We start from the raw sequence: 17,254 nt of genomic DNA, 5'->3' as shown, positions 1-17,254 counted from the left end.
CTGTCTCCACGTCCTCACCTCCTGCTCACTTCTGAACCTACTCCAAACTGGCTCCTATTCTCACCAATTCATTCATTCATTCATTCATTCATTCAACAACTAACCATCTGTGTTGGGCACCACGTTCTGTAGGTGTTAAGGAAGTTTCTGGTGCTCACTGTCACCAGCATCCTCAATCTAATGGACACTCCTTTTAAAATTAGGCATTCTTCTTGATCTATGCCTGAACTCCTCAGAACGCATCTTCTTTACTCTCAGTAGGTGTTAGGGAAGTTTCTGGTGCTCACTGTCACCAGCATCCTCAATCTAATGGACACTCCTTTTTAAAATTAGTCATTCTTCTTGATCTATGCCTGAACTCCTCAGAACGCATCTTCTTTACTCTCAGCAGAAAGAAAAGAAACAGAAGACTCCCCTTCCTCTGGGATGTGCTCTCTCCTTGCTTTCTGTGACACCTCCCACTCCTGGCTCGACTCCCACCTCTCCAACTGCTCCTTCTCAGCCTCCTTTGCAGACTTCTCCGGCCTCAATTGTTGGAGTGCCTCAGGGCTCTGGACCAAAGCTGTTCTCTTGCACTCTCTCCTCCACATCAGGCTCACCTGGGTGCTTTCAAAATTTCTGATGCCCAGGCCTCAGCCTGGAGTCACATGAATTAGAACCTTGAGGGGAGGGAGTGGAGCCTGGGCATAGGTTTTTTTGTTTTGTTTTGTTTTTCAATTTTTATTTTATTTTATTTTACTTTTTATTTATTTATTATTTTTTTAAGGATTTTATTTATTTATTTGACAGACAGAGATCACAAGTAGGCAGAGAGGCAGGCAGAGAGAGAGAGGAGGAAGCAGGCTCCCTGGTGAGCAGAGAGCCCTATGTGGGGCTCGATCCCAGGACCCTGGGATCATGACCTGAGCTGAAGGCAGAGGCTTTAACCCGCTGAGCCACTCAGGCACCCCTTTATTTTACTTTTTAAAGGTTTTATTTATTTATTTGACAGAAAGACAGATCACAAGTAGGCAGAGAGGCAGGCAGAGAGAGAGGGGAAGCAGGCTCCCCATTGCGCAGAGAGCCCGATGCAGGGCTCGATCCCAGGACCCTGAGATCATGACCTGAGCCGAAGGCAGAGGCTTTAACCTACTGAGCCACCCAGGCGCCCCATAATTTTCAGTTTTTAAAAGCTGTCCAAGTGATGCTAATGTGGCCAGGCTTGAGGACCACTGGTCTGTACTCTTGCTGGACAATCTAGTTCACTGCCATGACTCCCATGGCCAGCATCTGCAGATGATTCCTAGTTTCCACCTCCAGCCCCGGTCTCCTGTCAAACACTGGACCCTCCCCTCCAACTGACCACTGCATGGTTGGATCTGTCTTTGGAAGTACTAACGGTTCCGCTCAGTACCCCGAAATATCTGTCACTTCTCCTTTGTTCTTTATCAAACTTACCAACCTAAACTTCACTCTCGCAGTGTGGTGGGGTGGTGGGGAATCTCATTTAATGAGCAATCAAAGTCAGGGATGGAAGAAGCAGCGCGTCTCTGAACAGAGAAGAAAGCTGGGATGCCACAGGTTCCACCACCTGTGGTGACCTGACTGTTCCTTTCCTTCAACCGAAAGACTTCTGATAGCACTCGTGGTCTGCATGGGCAGACCTGACACTTGGGCTCAAACCCAAGACCTGCTACTTAGTAGATGTGTGACAGTGAGCGAGTTAGTTCACCTTGTTGGGCCTTCAGTTTCGCCACCTGCAGTATTGTCATCAGTGGGGTCCCACCTCCCGGGCTGATGTAAGGATTCCTGAGATGAGCCTTATAAAGTGATTAGTGCTGTGCCTGGCTGACAGAAAGCACTCAGTGAATGTTAGCTATTTTTAGTACCATTACTGAGGATAAATTCCCAATTCCTGAGTATAGAGCTCACAAGGGCCCCCGTGACTGTGACCTTGGCTTTAGCTTCTACTCTTCCCTCCCTCACACCATGAGACCCAATGGGTCGCCGAAATAACAACGGCGTTTTTCACAAATCTGCACTGCTCATGCCGGTCCTGATGGCTAGACTGCAATTTCTCCATCTAGAAAACTCCTATTCATCCTTCAAAACCCATGAGGAAGGTTATTTTTGTTAGAGAGATACTCTTGACTCCTCTGGCCAAAGGTAATTATTCCTCTTTCAGGGGGGCAATGGGGTCACACTTCTGACAGTGCATACCCTTCCAATAACTTTCCCAAAGGTCAGTGGGAACTAGCCTCCTGTGAACAGAACAGAGATTGCCATTGACCACTGCCCCAGGATGTTTGTGGGACTCCCTTTTGGAATGGCTTGGGCACTAGCCTCTTCTCCACAACTCCCAGCTGTCTCTGGTGCTTCCCACCACTCCTGCGAGCTTGGTCTTCATACTGAGTGAGTCAATCCTGGAACTTTTCCAGAAGAGCTTTGATCACCAACCAGGGATGGGCCAAGCACCACAGAGGCGCCGCAGCTGCCCAGGCCACACAGGGCTGAATGCTCATTGTCGGCACCCCAGAGCCTGTTTCCTTTCTGCTCAGATCCTCTTCGGTCAGTCCTAGCTCATTTTGGTCCCCAGGAAGTAGTTCTCAAGGAATCTTCATCCTGAATGGTGCACCAAATCTACTGACTCTCTCTAGATGACCTTGGATAAGTCCTTGACCCACTCTTGGCCTCGGTTTTCTCCTGTCCAATGTGACAGTGATGGCAGAATTTGATTAAAAGTTCAGTGGGTCTCATTTCAGCACAGGGTGGGACATTCTAGCATCAAATCTGTGTTCCATGGTCTGGCTGTCCCCTGACCCTCCCCTCCTGATGCTCCTGTGACAGCAGCATGGTATGAGCTATCATCCTGTGCCACCCTCCTTCCGCCTTCCAGCTCCATTACCACCCACTCACGTGCACCTGCCCGATTCCAGCTGGGAGGAGTTGAGGGTGAGGAGATGGAGTTGAGGACAGCCGCAAGGGCCTGGGCTCCCAGTGGCCTGGGCCTCTGCTACTCGGGGTCCCTCTAGATCATGAGGGGCTTGGTGAGAATCTGCGAGAAGGCTGAGGTGCTGCCGCATGGTGGGGGTCATATGGTGTGTCTGTTCCCACCGCGCTGTTCAGGCTCACTGAGTAAGGTGACTAGGGTTTCAGTGGGAGGTGGGGAGACAGCTGGGGGGATGAAATGCCAGTCAAGGACCCTAAGAGGCGGCTCACCCTGCCCTCCTAGGACTGGTCTCAATGTTTTAAGGAGAGAAGATTGACTCCTGCCCCAACCTCAGCCATGGCTTCCTGATTCATCTGTGCCCTGGCCTCCAACAGGTGTTTGCAAGGCAGGCCTTTGGCCAGGGCCTTGTCCCCAGCATTTCCCCCACTACAGCTCTCTGCACCTCCAGCCTCCACAAGGCTAGGTACAACTGTTCCTCCCGTTCCTCCCCGTGCCACCAAAGACGATGGAATAACACAGAGGATGAAAGCCACCTCCCTCCCGTCAAGGCGAGTGGATCTGCCCGGGTAAGAGCGAGAACGAGCAGGGCAGAGAACTCTCTCCAATCCCAGCGCACAGAGATCTCCCTTGTTGAGAGCACAAGGAGATCTCTCCTCCTTCAAGGCGCTCAGAGACCAGATGCGGCCCCGTTAGGGCGTCAAAGGGCACAGAGATCTCTTCGGGCTCGAAGCTCGCAGAGATAGGACGCGTATTTAGATCTCTGCTCCCTCAGGGCGCAGAGATCTTTCCCATGTCAGGACAGGCAGCGATCCGGTCCCAAAGAAGACACCCCTAGAGGACCGCTCAGTGGGGCCCAGAGAAAGGGGGTGATTGGCTCCTTCCCCCATTCCCAGCCCTGCTCGGTCGGCTCCCCGGCTTTCTGGAACCACACTCACTGCGCGCCTAGTCGCCGCTCTGACCTTGGGGTCTCCGGCCTCGGGAATCCGGGTCCCAATCCCAGACCCTCCCCGAGCCTGCGCCAGGGTCGGCCGGGAAGCCGGGGCCGCAGCTCCTCCTCCCCGGGCCCTCGACAGCGCACCGGGAAACCCGGAAGGAAAGGGATGGGGAGGGGGCGCACGGCGATTACAGACGCCCCACATCCCCCGGGGGAATCCCTTCCAGCCCGGAGGATCTGCACCCTTTCTTCTCTCCCTCCCGCCTCGGGGGCAGCGATGGGGGAGGGAACTGCCGGGCGCACCCGGGGCAGGGGAGGGGGTGCGCAGGGGCCGGAGGCTCCTACCCTCGGGGAGGAAAGTTGGGCGGCTGCAGGCGGAGGGGGCTCCGGCCCGGCCGGTGCTCCCAGGCGCGGGGGCGCTCGCTCACCTGCTGGTCCCCCGGTCCTGGCCCCGGGATGGGCGGCTGAGGCTCGGCGCGGACTCGGCTTGGCGCGGGGCTCGGGGTACTGGGCGCAGGCTCAGCGGCCCCGGGGGCGCGATCCGCGCATCCTACGGGCGCCGCCGCCGTCTCGGCTCCGCCGCTCGGCTCGGGCTCCGGGGCTCGGCGGGCGGCGCGGGCTCGGGCTGGGGGCGGGGTCGGGGGCGGGCCCCGCCTGGGCTCGGCCTGGGGCTTGGGGCCCCCGGCTGGCTCCGCCCCAGAGCGACGCGCCCCGGACTCCGCACGTGGCGCTCCGCCGGCTCAGAGGGTGAACCCCTGGGCACCCGCCGGGGCGCACACCCCCACACTGACCCGGGGGCGCCCCGCCACAGACAGCCGCCCACGCGGGCACAGACAGACATACGCAGACGCGGGCACACGCTGGGGTACACACTCACCGACCCAGGGACGCTTCGCCACAGATAGCCACCCACGCGGACACGGACAGGCACGCATCCCGGCACACACGGGAGAATACACACAGGCATCCTCCCTGACCTGGGGACCTTACATTGGGGAACCAGCCCCCTGGACACGGACAGACCCTGATGCGGGCTCACTGACACACACAGACACCCATGCTGACATTCCCTGAGGCTGACAGACACACTCGACACACGCACACCTGCGCTGACACACAGACACCCACACGGACATAGGCAGACACATCATTGACACACACACTGAGGCAGACACACTCTGACAAACTCAGTGATACATGACTCAGAGACTCGTATCCCCTGACACAGAGGCACCCACTTACATGGGACCACATTCTGCTGGAGAAACACGGATAGTACACAATTCTGCACAATAGTAGACACTCGCACTCACACAGACCAGAAATAAGGGCACAACCAACAAATACAGAGACACGCACCCTGAAATGGACTCACACATATGCTCACATACATACACCTTGTTGGGACACATACAACCAACACCTTTACACACAGAGAAACGCTCAAACATGTGGATGCTGAGACAGACACTGCCTCTCACATAGGGACACAGACCAGTGACAAATTATCGCTCACATACCCAGGCTGACCCATAGGGAAACATGTCCAGGAACGCAGGTTTTTAAAACAAAATGGGCTACCAGATTTTCCCTACAGGCCAGTAACATAGTTGGAAGGGACGGTATGTTTTGCCCTGCACAGTGGCCACTGCTCACAGCTATCTTCTTTACTTTTCTGACACTTTCAAAGCCCCAAGATACAAAAATTGCTCTTGGAGGGCAAAATGGGGGCTGGTATCTCAGAAAGCTCCAAGGTGCTGGGTTGGAGATCTCAGAGACTGTGACCTGCCCTTCCACTGGGACTCTGGAGAGGTGATGATGAGTCCATTGTCCCTTTGAGACCTGGGTGTGGGGTTCCAGGTGTCACTGGGGGCCTTACACATACACTGAGGAGCTACCCGTGCTTTCAGGACAGCCAGTCCAGGGGAGGGGAATCGGTAAGAAAGTCCGTCTACAGGAGAGTCTTAAGACACAAGACGCTTTCGGGCCCTGGATTGGGTGGGATGGCTTCCTGGCCAGACAGATGAATCACAAAACAGCACGCCGGCCTGTAGCCCCTTGGCGGGCCTCAGGTTGGCCAGCATCTCCCACTAGCGGCTAGAGCGGGAAGTGCAGGCAGTGTCAACTTGGCAGCCCCCGGGCGCGCGGGACCGCCTTCCCTGACCGCCTTCCCTTGGTGCGAGGAGAGGGCTGTAGAAGGGGGTCCTCCCGAGGTTTTCCACTACCAGATTCTGGACCCCAGAATGAAAATTCAAACTTACAAATGGACATCGTGCCAAGCAGGAAACCAAGCTAGGACGGAGGCAGCTGGGGCCAGGGCGTGGGGGAAGGGATCTTAGCGAGCACCCTCGCTTCAGCAGAGTTGGAGTTCCCATTGTCTTCCTTAGCGTTGGACACTTGGATGTTGCCAGAGGGGTAGGTAGGCTAAGGCGTGACTCTACAGGCACCCCAGATGTAAACGAGGGGAGGGAAGCCCATGAGAAGGAGGAATCAGTTCTGAGCACGTGGAGATTCAGCTAACCCATCTGCTGGTCTGAGAGGCTGCAGGGGCAGGGAAAGGCTGGAAAGGGCCCCAGACCCCATTTAATTGAAGCAAGAACATACAGTCAGCAGTCCAGAACAATCAAAGTTTAAGTGAGGTGTTTTCCTTTATCTGCCCGCCCCTCTTCCAGTTCAAAGTTGGGTTGAGAACATTGTGTTTGCACATCCATTCACAATTCCTCTCTTGCATGACTTCCTTGTCTTTCTTCCCTTGGTCACCATCATCACTTCACTGTCATTCTCTGGCCCACACAGGCTCCCTCTGTAGGAGAAAAGGCAGGTCTTTAAATACGTACACATCTATGTAAATTGTGTAATATTGTTGTTTGCGCTTATGTGTTTTCTGTTTTTATTGCCCTGAGCTTTTCTTTCATAACTTTCACATGGAAAAGAGCACAGACCCTAGGTGTTCAGCTCAAGGGTTATCACTAGTTGAAAACCTCTATGTAGCCAGCACACAGATCAAGACACCAGGCACCACCAGCATCCCAGAAGCCCCCTCCACGACTTCTAACTCTCACAGCCGCTTCTCCTCCAGGGTTAACTACTATACTGGATTCCCTATGCTAGTTTTGCCTAGTTAATTTAATTTAAGAGAGAGGGAGCATGCACCAGGGGAGGGGCAGAGGGAGAGGGAGAAGCAGACTCCCCGGCCAGCAGGGAACCCAAGGTGGGTCTCAATCTCAGGACCCTGTATTCGTGACCTGAGCCGAAGGCAGACGCATAACTGAGCCACCCTGGCACCACAGTTTTGCCTAGATTTGATATTTTCAAAAATGGAATCATTGAGTAGAAACTCTTGTATCTGGCTTCTTTCGAACAAATTTAAGTTTGTGAGATCCATCCATATTGCTATTTGTTCTCATTGCTTTTTGGAATTTCATCATGTGAATATACCACAATTTATTTCCCCATTCTAGTGCAGATGGGTGTCCGGTAGTTTCTAATGTGGGGTTCCCACATATAGCACTGCTATGAGCATTGTAGTGTATGAATTTTGGGGAGCGTATGTGTGCATTTCTGAGAGAGAGTTGCTGGGGGAGAGTGTTTTTGCTTTTAGTAGACACTGCCAAAGAGTCTTCCAAAGTGGTTCTACCAATATATACTCCATCAGCTGTGACTGTATGAGAGTTCTGGTTTATCCTCCAGCATCCTCCAGTATTTGGTATTTTTATCTTTTTCATTTTAGCCACTGGAGTGGGTGTGCAGAGGTTTTACATTGTGGTTTTAATTGGCATTTTCCTGATGACTAATGAAATTGGGCACTTTTTCATGGTTTATTGGCCATTTGTGTATATGTGCTTTTCATTTATATAAATGGCTATTGTTCTAACTTCCATTCTTTTTCTTGTGTTTCTCCCCTAACACTCTGCTTTGGAGCTCTAGCCACATTTCGGTGTGGGCAGTCAGTTCTTCGCTTCTGACAGCTGCCGTGTGTTCTCTGTTAGGCACCCACCACGCTTTATTTATCCATTCCCCTAGAGAGGGATGACAGGTAGGGTAGGAGATGGTAATCGGTGGGAAGAGCGGTAACTAGCTCGTGTTTCTCTTGTTTTCACTCTGCTCATGCCTGGGGTCCCGGGAGGTAAAGATGCAAACTGATCTGGGGTTCAGAACCCACAAACGCTCAGGACTAGGCATCTTGGAAGGCAGAAGTACAGGTTGGGGCTGAAAGCAGGAGGCCTGGTGGAACGCTTACACAGAAGCCAGGAAGACCCCGAGAGGTGTCTCTCTGTCCTCCCAGCCGGGGGCTGGTCCCCCTCCCCCATCAGTGGCTAACTATCTCTGACTCTGGGAAGGGGCATCTGGTAGGAGTGAGGGGCTTTATTGAGAGTAGTGGGATCTAGTAGGACCCTGGTTCCCTATCCCTGCTAGGTGCTGGACCTCTGGCAAAAGATGGGGGAATTCCACACTGAGAAAATGACCAGCCTGAGAGAAAAGACCTTGGATCCTGGGCACCCAACCACCCTCCCTCTAAAGCCTCCCTATCAAGGAGTGCCGCTTGCTCCACATTCATCCCCACACTTTCTCCTTGCCTGGCTCTCCCAGGAAGGCCGTACAAGGTAAGTACCTGCCTTCTCATGTCCCCTGTGCCTAGTGCTGGCCACATGACTGGACACTGGCCACGAGTCCGGAGCACAGTTTGCCTGGGGTGGGATGGTTTCTGGGAGAGCATGTGCTTTCTTGATAAAAGGACAGGAGCAGCTAGAAGAGCTTTCTTCTCCTTATTCCTGCCTTGAACGAGACCATCATGCTGGGAGCTGACAAAATCATTGCACAAACATGGAGGTAAGGCCAGGAGATTTGCAGATGTTGGCCGCCAAGGACAGTCAACTGTAAGCCAGCACCTTCATGCTTCTCTTCCACTCTGCGTGTGAATGAGTGAGACTGACTCTTTGAAGTTGGAACCGGATTGTGTCTGCTGGGGAGGGATCTGGAAGCCCAGATGCTCTCAGTACAGGCTGTTGCCCAGCCCTCTTGTTTTTAGCTGCACCCCTCCTCCCCATTTCCAAAGGTATCCCCAGTGCCCGTGCCTGTGCAAGAGTCCCAGAAACTTGCTAGAACTTCAAGGGGGAACGAGGGTGTCCTTTGTTTTCCTTTGGCACCTCTCCCTCTGCGAGCACTTTGAGCTCAGCCTTCCAGCTCTGCCAAGTCATTTGATGTTCCAATTTCCAAAAAGTTCTGGTTGACACCATTGTTTCTTCCTCTTCCACGTTTTTTGTTTTTGTGATGTTTATGCCTTTTTAAACTATTGCATTGCCATTTTCATGGCAGTGCAAGAGCTATTTCACTCCGCTGTATTTTGAAGGCAGTCCTCCATTTCAGTTCCCACCCCAGATGATTGTAAGGAGTGATCAGAGGTTACCCCTGTGTGTTGCTGGGGCTCTCCTCAGAAGAGATTTTGCTTTATTCTGGAGCTCGAGCAGTTGAGACCTTCTATCTTAGGAGGGGCAGAGAAAAAGAGAAATGTATTCACTGTCAAGGACGTGTTTCCATGGGGATGGTGACCTGATCCCTCCTATTCCTAAATGATGAACAGGCTACCTTTTTCATCTGAAGGACAGTTGCCAGGTGGGATATACTGTCTCCCACATGTACACTCTGCCCTAGTCTCTCTCTCTCTCTCTCTCTCTCTCTCTCTCACACACACACACACACACACACACACACACACACAAGCATGTGCGCACCCCTTGCTGTTGTAGACTCCCCATTAGCCCAAATGATGCTGGGTCTAGAAATGAGGAAGAGCTGCCCCTTCCTCAAGTCGCGCGACTGCCATCTGCTGGAGAGTTGAGAGAAGATAGATAAAAATCTGATGTCTAGAAATGTGCATCGCGCCCCAGGATTGTATGAAGCCCAAGTGTATGGGGCAGCCTGCTCCTACCACTGCCTGTCCCATCTTCTCCCTGCAAAATGATGCCCCTCTCCCATCAGCAGCTCTGGCCATTATAGGGAACTATAGAGCCGGGCTTGGAGGGCCCGAAGTTTATTTTAAACAGATTATTACTGTCCATGTGACCTTGGATGAGACACAAATCCTTTCTGGACCTTACTTTACTCATATATAAATGGAGTAACTATATACCTACCCACCTCATTGAGTTGTTGACACGATCAAGTGAAATAATATCTGGAAAACTGTTTGAGAAATGGAATGCTTCGTGGGTAAAATTGATACTTGTATTAACGAAAGCCCCTTTGCCCTTTGCCTTAGGTTGGGTTCCCTAGAAACAGACTCTGAGGTGGAGACTTGCATACAAGGGGCTTCTAGAGATGCTCTCGGGAACCACATCTGTAGGGTGTGAGGGAAGCAGGGTTGGGCAGAGGGAGGAGTTACCGGCAATGGTCTCAGCTAAGCCCACAGGAGACCCTGGAGCTGGATAACCCCCTTGGAGTCTTCCCAAAAATTGAGACCAGAGGAGAGGGAGCAAGCTTCACTACCTATACTTTACTCAGTCCTGGTGTTGGGCTGCTCCCGCCGAGCCTCTATAACCATGGGTGAAGCAGCTCCCTTGAGGCAAGGGCGACATCAGGAAGGGGCACAGCTGTGAGCTTTCAGCAGCCACATTTCTGGCAGCTGGAGGGACAACAGGAGCTCTACCCAAGAGGGGTTCTGGGGAGCTCGCCACATTCCCCTACCCTGGGTTGTATATGTCCGGGAGTGTGTTGATTTTGGTGGCTATGACATGGCAGGAGTAAGGAAAGAGCCAGCAATGGATTTTGCACACCAGGTACATATCCAGGCTGCTGTGGCTGGGGCAGGATCTCCTTGGCACTATCCCTTCCACTCAGCCGGTCTTTCTGACAGCCTTACCTGCATGCAGCATATCCCAGAGAAGTATTCCAAGTCCACATAAGGCAACCTGATCCCCCATGTCCCATCACATTCTGTGGGGAACGTGGTGGTCCCTCTGAGTTCTGCCTCCTTCAGAACGGCGACATGTTTGTCCTGTGTGCTGTCATGGTTCCTGTCAGTGCAGTGGTGAGTGGAGGAACATATGAGAGATTCAGAGGTGGCTGATGGTATCCTGGCCCCTGAATGCAGCCCATAGATGTAGTTTCTTTTCAAGAGGCAGGTACAGTGTGTCAAACAGTTTATACTGCTGTGAATGTCTTTCGCTGGGACATACACTCTCCAGTTCTTTTTGGTTCCCACCATTCCTTGTTGTATTAGGTTTATTAACATTACCTGCATGGCTCTGCGGGCATTTGAGGCTTTCTTTCCTGGAGGAGGGCCAAGCAGCCCCACAAGGACTCTGGAGCACCCAGTATGGTCACATGAACTAGAATCAGCAGGAGGTAGATGGTGATGGGAAGGCTGGGAATTCTGGGCTTGGGCAGGCTGTGGGCTGTGATGAGCAAGCAGGTCAGGGGCAGGGATGGGATTGTGGTTGTTTGGGGGTATGATGCTAGTTAGAGAGGACCTGGTGAACTATGCTCAGAGCTGGGTATATGCTCAGTCACCAGATGGGCACTGTCCTTGGCCACTGACTCTCTATCACACCTTATTTTTATATTGCTGAAGAAGCATTTTTATTGATATACATAATATGGATGAATCTCAGATGTGTGATATTAGGTGAAGGAAGCCAGCGTCAAAAGGTTATATATACTCTATGATTCCATTTATATGATATTCTGGAGAAGGAAAAATGAAAGGAACAGTGACTGCTAGGTGGCTGGGTGTGGAGGGAGGTGTGGGCTTGAATACAAAGGGATAGCATGAGGGAGAGAAGGTTTCAGGATGATGGAATTCTGTCTTTTGACCGTGGTGTGACTCTGCATTTGTCAACACTCAGAGCAGTACACCAAAAAGCATGAATTTGCCTGCGTGTAAATGAAAATATAAATAAACTAAAAATTTAAAAATAAAAATGAACAGAAGTGATACTTCCTTCAGGAATGTGTGAGTGGAGGAGAAACAGGTATGTGTGATTTTTGAAGAGACGGTGGTCAGAGCCGCTGTTCTGAGCCCCAGATTGCTGGAGCAGGCACTGGACTTCAGGAATTCTACCTTTACTGCTCTGTATATGAGCCTGAACTAGAGGCTCTGGTTGCCCAGAAACAGGGGTTGTGGACTTTGAAGCAAAAGACCTTTTTTTTTTTTTTTTTTTTTTTGGTTGTTGTTGTTTTGTTTGTTTATCTTTGGTTTGATTTTTGGTCATGCTTCGTTATATGGTGGTGGTGTTTTTCCAGTCAGATATTTCCTCTCTGTAGTGGTAGAGAAGAGGTGGGGGAGGCTGCAGGTGAGTCCCCATTGCACTTAGGGAACCTCTGAACCTCCCCAGCACCTACCTTACCCCAGCATCCACAGCATCCTAAAAATACAAAATGTTATGTTAACAGGAAGAGGACGGGATGCGGAGTGGGGGTCAGATGCTCCAATGGATTCAACCCCTAGTGCTGTGCAGAACAACAGCCACACTCCTCTGGGCCTCAGTTTCCCTATCTCTAAGAGAAAAGCCTGAGGATGATGAAATCCTCTTCTAATACTCGGTGAGCAGTAAGGAAGGAAGGAAGACCCTAGGTCCGCAGGCACCGAGGAGGGACTCTGCTGGGGACTTCTGTCCTCATTTCTGCCCTGGGTGGTGTGGGTCCAGGGTGGCCCTTGCCAGCATAAGGCCTACCTCACGTCGTCCTCACGCTCTCAAGAGAAGTGGATGTACAAAGGTGCCAGACCTGACAAGAGAATTCAGAAGACTTTGTAGGGGAATTGTTTTTTTCACTGGAAGTCAGTACTTCAAGCCAGAAAATGCTCAGAACTGGCAGCAACTTACAAAAGCTGCCTCTTGTCTGTAAGCGTATCAAGAGGCAGGGGCTGGAGTGCTAGCTTCTCGAGTGAGCGCTGACAGGAGAGCAGAAGAGCTGCCTCCCACTCTCACAGGCTCGGAGCATCCTGGCTGCCAGGGCTGAGACGGCAAGCACTCCAGTCCCTTGCCTTTCGTGGTGGGAGCCAGGCCCAGGATGAACAGTGATCTGCCAAGGGCCTGTAAAGGGCTGAGGCCACTGCTGGGGTTCCTGGGGGAGGGGGCTTGTGGATGTAGTACCCCAGATGTGCACTGCACGAGCGTGACCTTCCTCTGGACTCATCTGTTGATGGAGGAGCCTTGTAATTTTTGAGGGTTGTGAAGACAGGATCCCTATGGCCACCCCATTCTAGGAGAGCAATGCTGGGGACCAGATCAGTCACACTTCCCAGGGGGCTTGGCTTCAGGCTTGGCTGACACAGGGGCCACACTCTCATCTATCAGCAGACCTTCAGAGGGGAAGATAAGGATGAACACTGGCTTGGCTTTTGTCTTTTCAGAATTTCATATTGAATGGCTCTCACATGTCCCCAGGGTTCAGACCTCATCAGGAATCTCTTCAATTTATAAACCCAGGCCCCAGCTGCCAGCTGGGAAGCCCTTCCCCAGCAGATAAGCATCTAGTAGGCATGCCTTCTATGGTTGTATCCAGGCCTCTGGGGGTAGAGAGCAGGGAGCTGCTTTCCACCTGCCTCCTGGCTCACGTGCCCAGTCCATACCTGTTGGTCCACAATGAGGAGCAAAAAAGATGCTTTTGATGGTTCCTGATGCCATCTAATCCCTGCTGTGATGGATGTAATGGGTCAGGCACTTGGCTTCCTTGTTAGCCTCCTTCTGGTGTACCTTTCTCTACCCAAGCCAGAAACTAGATTTCCTAGATTCTTTTGCAAATTGAACTCTGGATTTGAATTTAGACGTGCTCTAGGAAATTTGAATAGCAGAAACCATCTTCCTAATGCTTTGGTTGTTACTACTGGCAAGCATGGTCAAGAAGATGTTGGGCTTTTCTCTGTCATTATTCCCGTGACATGTGACTTGATTTGTGGGTAGGAAGAGGCAACATGTAGCAGTCACTGTGGCTCCCTGGTCATAGTGGATTAAAATGACTGCAGATTCTTTGCACAACCCCATCAAGGGATAAGTATGCTTTCCTTCCTCTGAAGTCTGGGTTGTCCTGTGACTTGCTTTGACCAATAGAATGTAGCAGAAGTGATGCTGTGTAACTTCAAGGGGCTGCACCTGAAGAGGTCTGAGCTTCTGTTTTCTTCCTTTTGGAACCCTCTCTTGGACGTCAACACTATGGAAAAAGTCTGACTATCATGCTGTGAGGAAGCCCAAGATTGACAGGTGGAAAGATATAGTCTGCATGAAGGAGGACCAAGATGCCACGATGTGGGTAAAGCCTTCTTGGATCTTCCAGCTCCTCTAACCACCAGCTGAATGTAGCTGGGTGAATGACCCCAGCCCTTGGCACATGGAGCAAACCACCTAGCTGAGCCCTGCCCAGATTCCCGATCCTCAAACTTATGAACAAATTAAATGGTCATTGTTTTAAGCCCATGATGTTTTGGGCAAGGGAGTTACGTATTAGTAGACAACTCAAACTTTGATCCTTGGATCACATTTTGTGATGAGTTCTCTTTTCTAAACTGAAATGCTATTTACATAGAATAAAATTTAAAGTGCACAATTTAGGGGCGCCTGGGTGGCTCAGTGGGTTAAGCCTATGCCTTCAGCTCGGGTCATGGTCTCAGGGTCCTGGGATCGAGCCCCACATCGGGCTCTCTGCTCAGCAGGGTGCCTGCTTCCCTTCCTCTCTCTCTCTGACTGCCTCTCTGCCTACTTGTGATCTCTGTCTGTCAAATAACTAAATAAAATCTTTAAAAAAAAAAGTGCACAATTTAATAAATTTTTACATGTGTATACATGAAAGTACTGCACAGTTAAATAGTGAACATATCCATTACCTTCAAAAGTTTCTTTATGGCCCTTTGCCATCCTTTCTTCCTGATCCTTTCTACACCTAACCTCTATCACCAAGTAACTACTGATCTGTTGTTGTCACTATAGATTAATTTGCATTTTTCTAGAGGTTTATTTAAAAAAAGAGGTCCATGCCATACTCTTTTTTGGGGGGGGGGAGTCTGGCTCCTGTAAGCATAATTATTTTGAAATTCACCCATGTTGTTGTATATATCAATATCTCATTCCTTTTTATTGCTGAGTAGTATTCCACTGTATGGTTGTATTATAGTCTGTTTATCCTGTTGATGGACAATTTGGTTTGTCTTTGGTTTTTAGCTTTCATAAAGTTGCTATGAACACTTGGTACAAGTCTTTGTATAAATATATGCTTTTTTCTTAAGTAAAAATATCTAGGAGTGAAATGGCTGGATCATATGGTAGATGTATACTTAAGTTTTTAAGAAATTATCAAACTGTTTTCCAAAGTGGTTGTACCATTTTACATTCCCACCAGCACTGTATGATAGTTCCACTTCCTCCACATACTTCCCAACACGTGGTCTGGTTAGTTTTTTAAAATTTCAACTCTGTATGTATGGTATATCATTGTAGTTTTAATTTGTATTTCCCTAATGGCTAATGATGTGGAGTATCCTTTTGTGTGCTTACTTGCTATCCTTAAACCTTTTTTTTTTTTTTGTAAAGTGTCTGTTCAGTTCTTTTGCCAATTCTTTGTATTAGTTTGTTATTTGTTTATTATTTAATGTTGAGATTTAAAAAAATATATATTCTGGATCCGAGTCCTTTATTAGATTTCCATTTTGCAGACATTTTCTTCCAGTGTGTGGATTGTCCTTTCATTTTCTTAAATGTCTTTTTCAGAATAGAAACTTTACATTTTAATGATGTATAATTTATTTATTTTCTATATATATATATATATATATATAATTTATATATTGCTTTTTTTGTGTTGTATCTAAGGAATCTTTGCCTAGTCTGAGGTCGAAAAATATTTCCTCTAGATTTTCTTCTAGGAATTTTATAGTTTTTTATAGGGCTTATAGCCCACTTAGACTTAATCTTCATATATGATGCAAAGTATGGATTGAGGTTCTTTTTCTTTGCATATGAATGTCCAATTGTTCCAGCACTGTTTGTTTAAAAAAAACATTCTTTCTCCATTGAATTGCTATGGATCTATTTTTGGGCTCTCTATTCTGTTCCATTAATCTACACTTGTCTCCTGTTATCAGTACTATACTTTTTGATTACTAATGATTTATAGTAAATGAATCAGTAATGAGAACTTCCCAACTTTTTCTTTTTTTTCTTGAAAAGTATTTTGGCTATTCTAGTTTCTTTGCTTCTTCATATAAATTTTGGAACAAGCTTGTCCATTCTCACAAAAAATGATGCTGAGGTTGATTGAGAATGTGTTGAATCTACCTATCAGTCCAGGGGAGAATTGACATCTTAGTAATACTGAGTCTTTTAATTCATGAACAATTAAATTCATGAATATTTATTTATTTCTTCTTTGATTTCTTACATTGTGTTTTGTAGTTTTTAATTTACATCTCCTGTACACATTATTTTGTGATATTTATACCAAGTATTTGATGTTGGTACTATTGTAAATTATTTTAAAATTTCAATTTATATTTCACCTTGGAGGAAATATCTCAACAGCTTCAGATCTTTTGGAAATTTTTACTGAGGTTATATGTCCTTTCCTTTTAGTGGAGTTTATCTTGCATCCTCTGGTTCACATTTGTCTTGCTAAGGCAACTAAAGAACTTACTATTTCCAGCTGATCAGATCTAATCAGCATATCAAGAATGAAGTTTGCTGGGGTGCCTGGGTGGCTCAATCTGTTAAACATCTGCCCTCAGCTCAGGTCATGATCTCAGGGTCCTGGGGTCAAGCCCCACATTGGGCTTCCTGCTGTGGAGAGCCTGCTTCTCTCTCTCTCTGCCTGTCACTCTGCCTGCTTGTGCTCTCTGTCTCTGTCAAATAAATGAATAAAATATTAAAAAAAAGAATGAAGTATGCTATTGTGTAGAATGTCGATATGATGAAGATTTCTGCAAACTGTATCATTGCATAGAACATGCAAATTTATTAGCCTTGTGGCAAAACTGTGCAATAGTATTGTTAGCCATACCAGGTGAAAGCAAATTGCTTTTTGGTAATCTTTACAAATTGATATGGAGGACAAAGCATTTGCAAGGTCAGTAGCTACATATGGGGGCCAAGGGCTGTGTTGATTTATTGCTGTAAAGCTACTAAATGTGAAACATCAACTGCCATTAAAACCACCTCCTCATTAGGTTTACAATAATCCACAGTAATTCTCCAAGCCCCTTTTGCCTCCTGCACAGGACAAACTAGTGAGTTAAATGGAATGTGATAGGTATCATTACTTCTGCATCTTTAAAGTCTTTGTTGGTGGCACCAGTCTTTTAAATTCCCTCAGGGGTGTGATACTGCTTTTGGTTCACTCTCTGGACAAAGACAACAAGTTAAAGGAGCTTTCTATTATGATAGCCCTTACACCATATGTCGAAGATC

At 48.8% G+C, this 17,254-nt stretch overlaps 1 protein-coding gene across 7 annotated transcripts in view; it reads right to left on the bottom strand.

The window, feature by feature from the left end:
- Positions 1-4,455, bottom strand: part of SCN5A (sodium voltage-gated channel alpha subunit 5) — a 94,674-nt gene extending 90,219 nt beyond the window's left edge. For 6 of the 7 annotated variants that reach the window (XM_032861167.1, XM_032861169.1, XM_032861171.1 and 3 more), the window contains exon 1: positions 4,292-4,398. The gene's annotated coding sequence lies outside the window, so the exon portion shown is untranslated. Of the gene's footprint in view, positions 1-4,291 lie in introns of all 7 variants that reach the window. The other variant, XM_032861173.1, reaches the window with a different exon arrangement.
- Positions 4,456-17,254: the final 12,799 nt, after the last annotated feature.

Source organism: Lontra canadensis, unplaced genomic scaffold (genome assembly GCF_010015895.1).
Source record: "Lontra canadensis isolate GAN:19392208 unplaced genomic scaffold, GSC_riverotter_1.0 scaffold20, whole genome shotgun sequence".
NCBI lineage: Eukaryota > Metazoa > Chordata > Mammalia > Carnivora > Mustelidae > Lontra > Lontra canadensis.
This window is presented reverse-complemented; position numbering and strand designations above follow the sequence as displayed.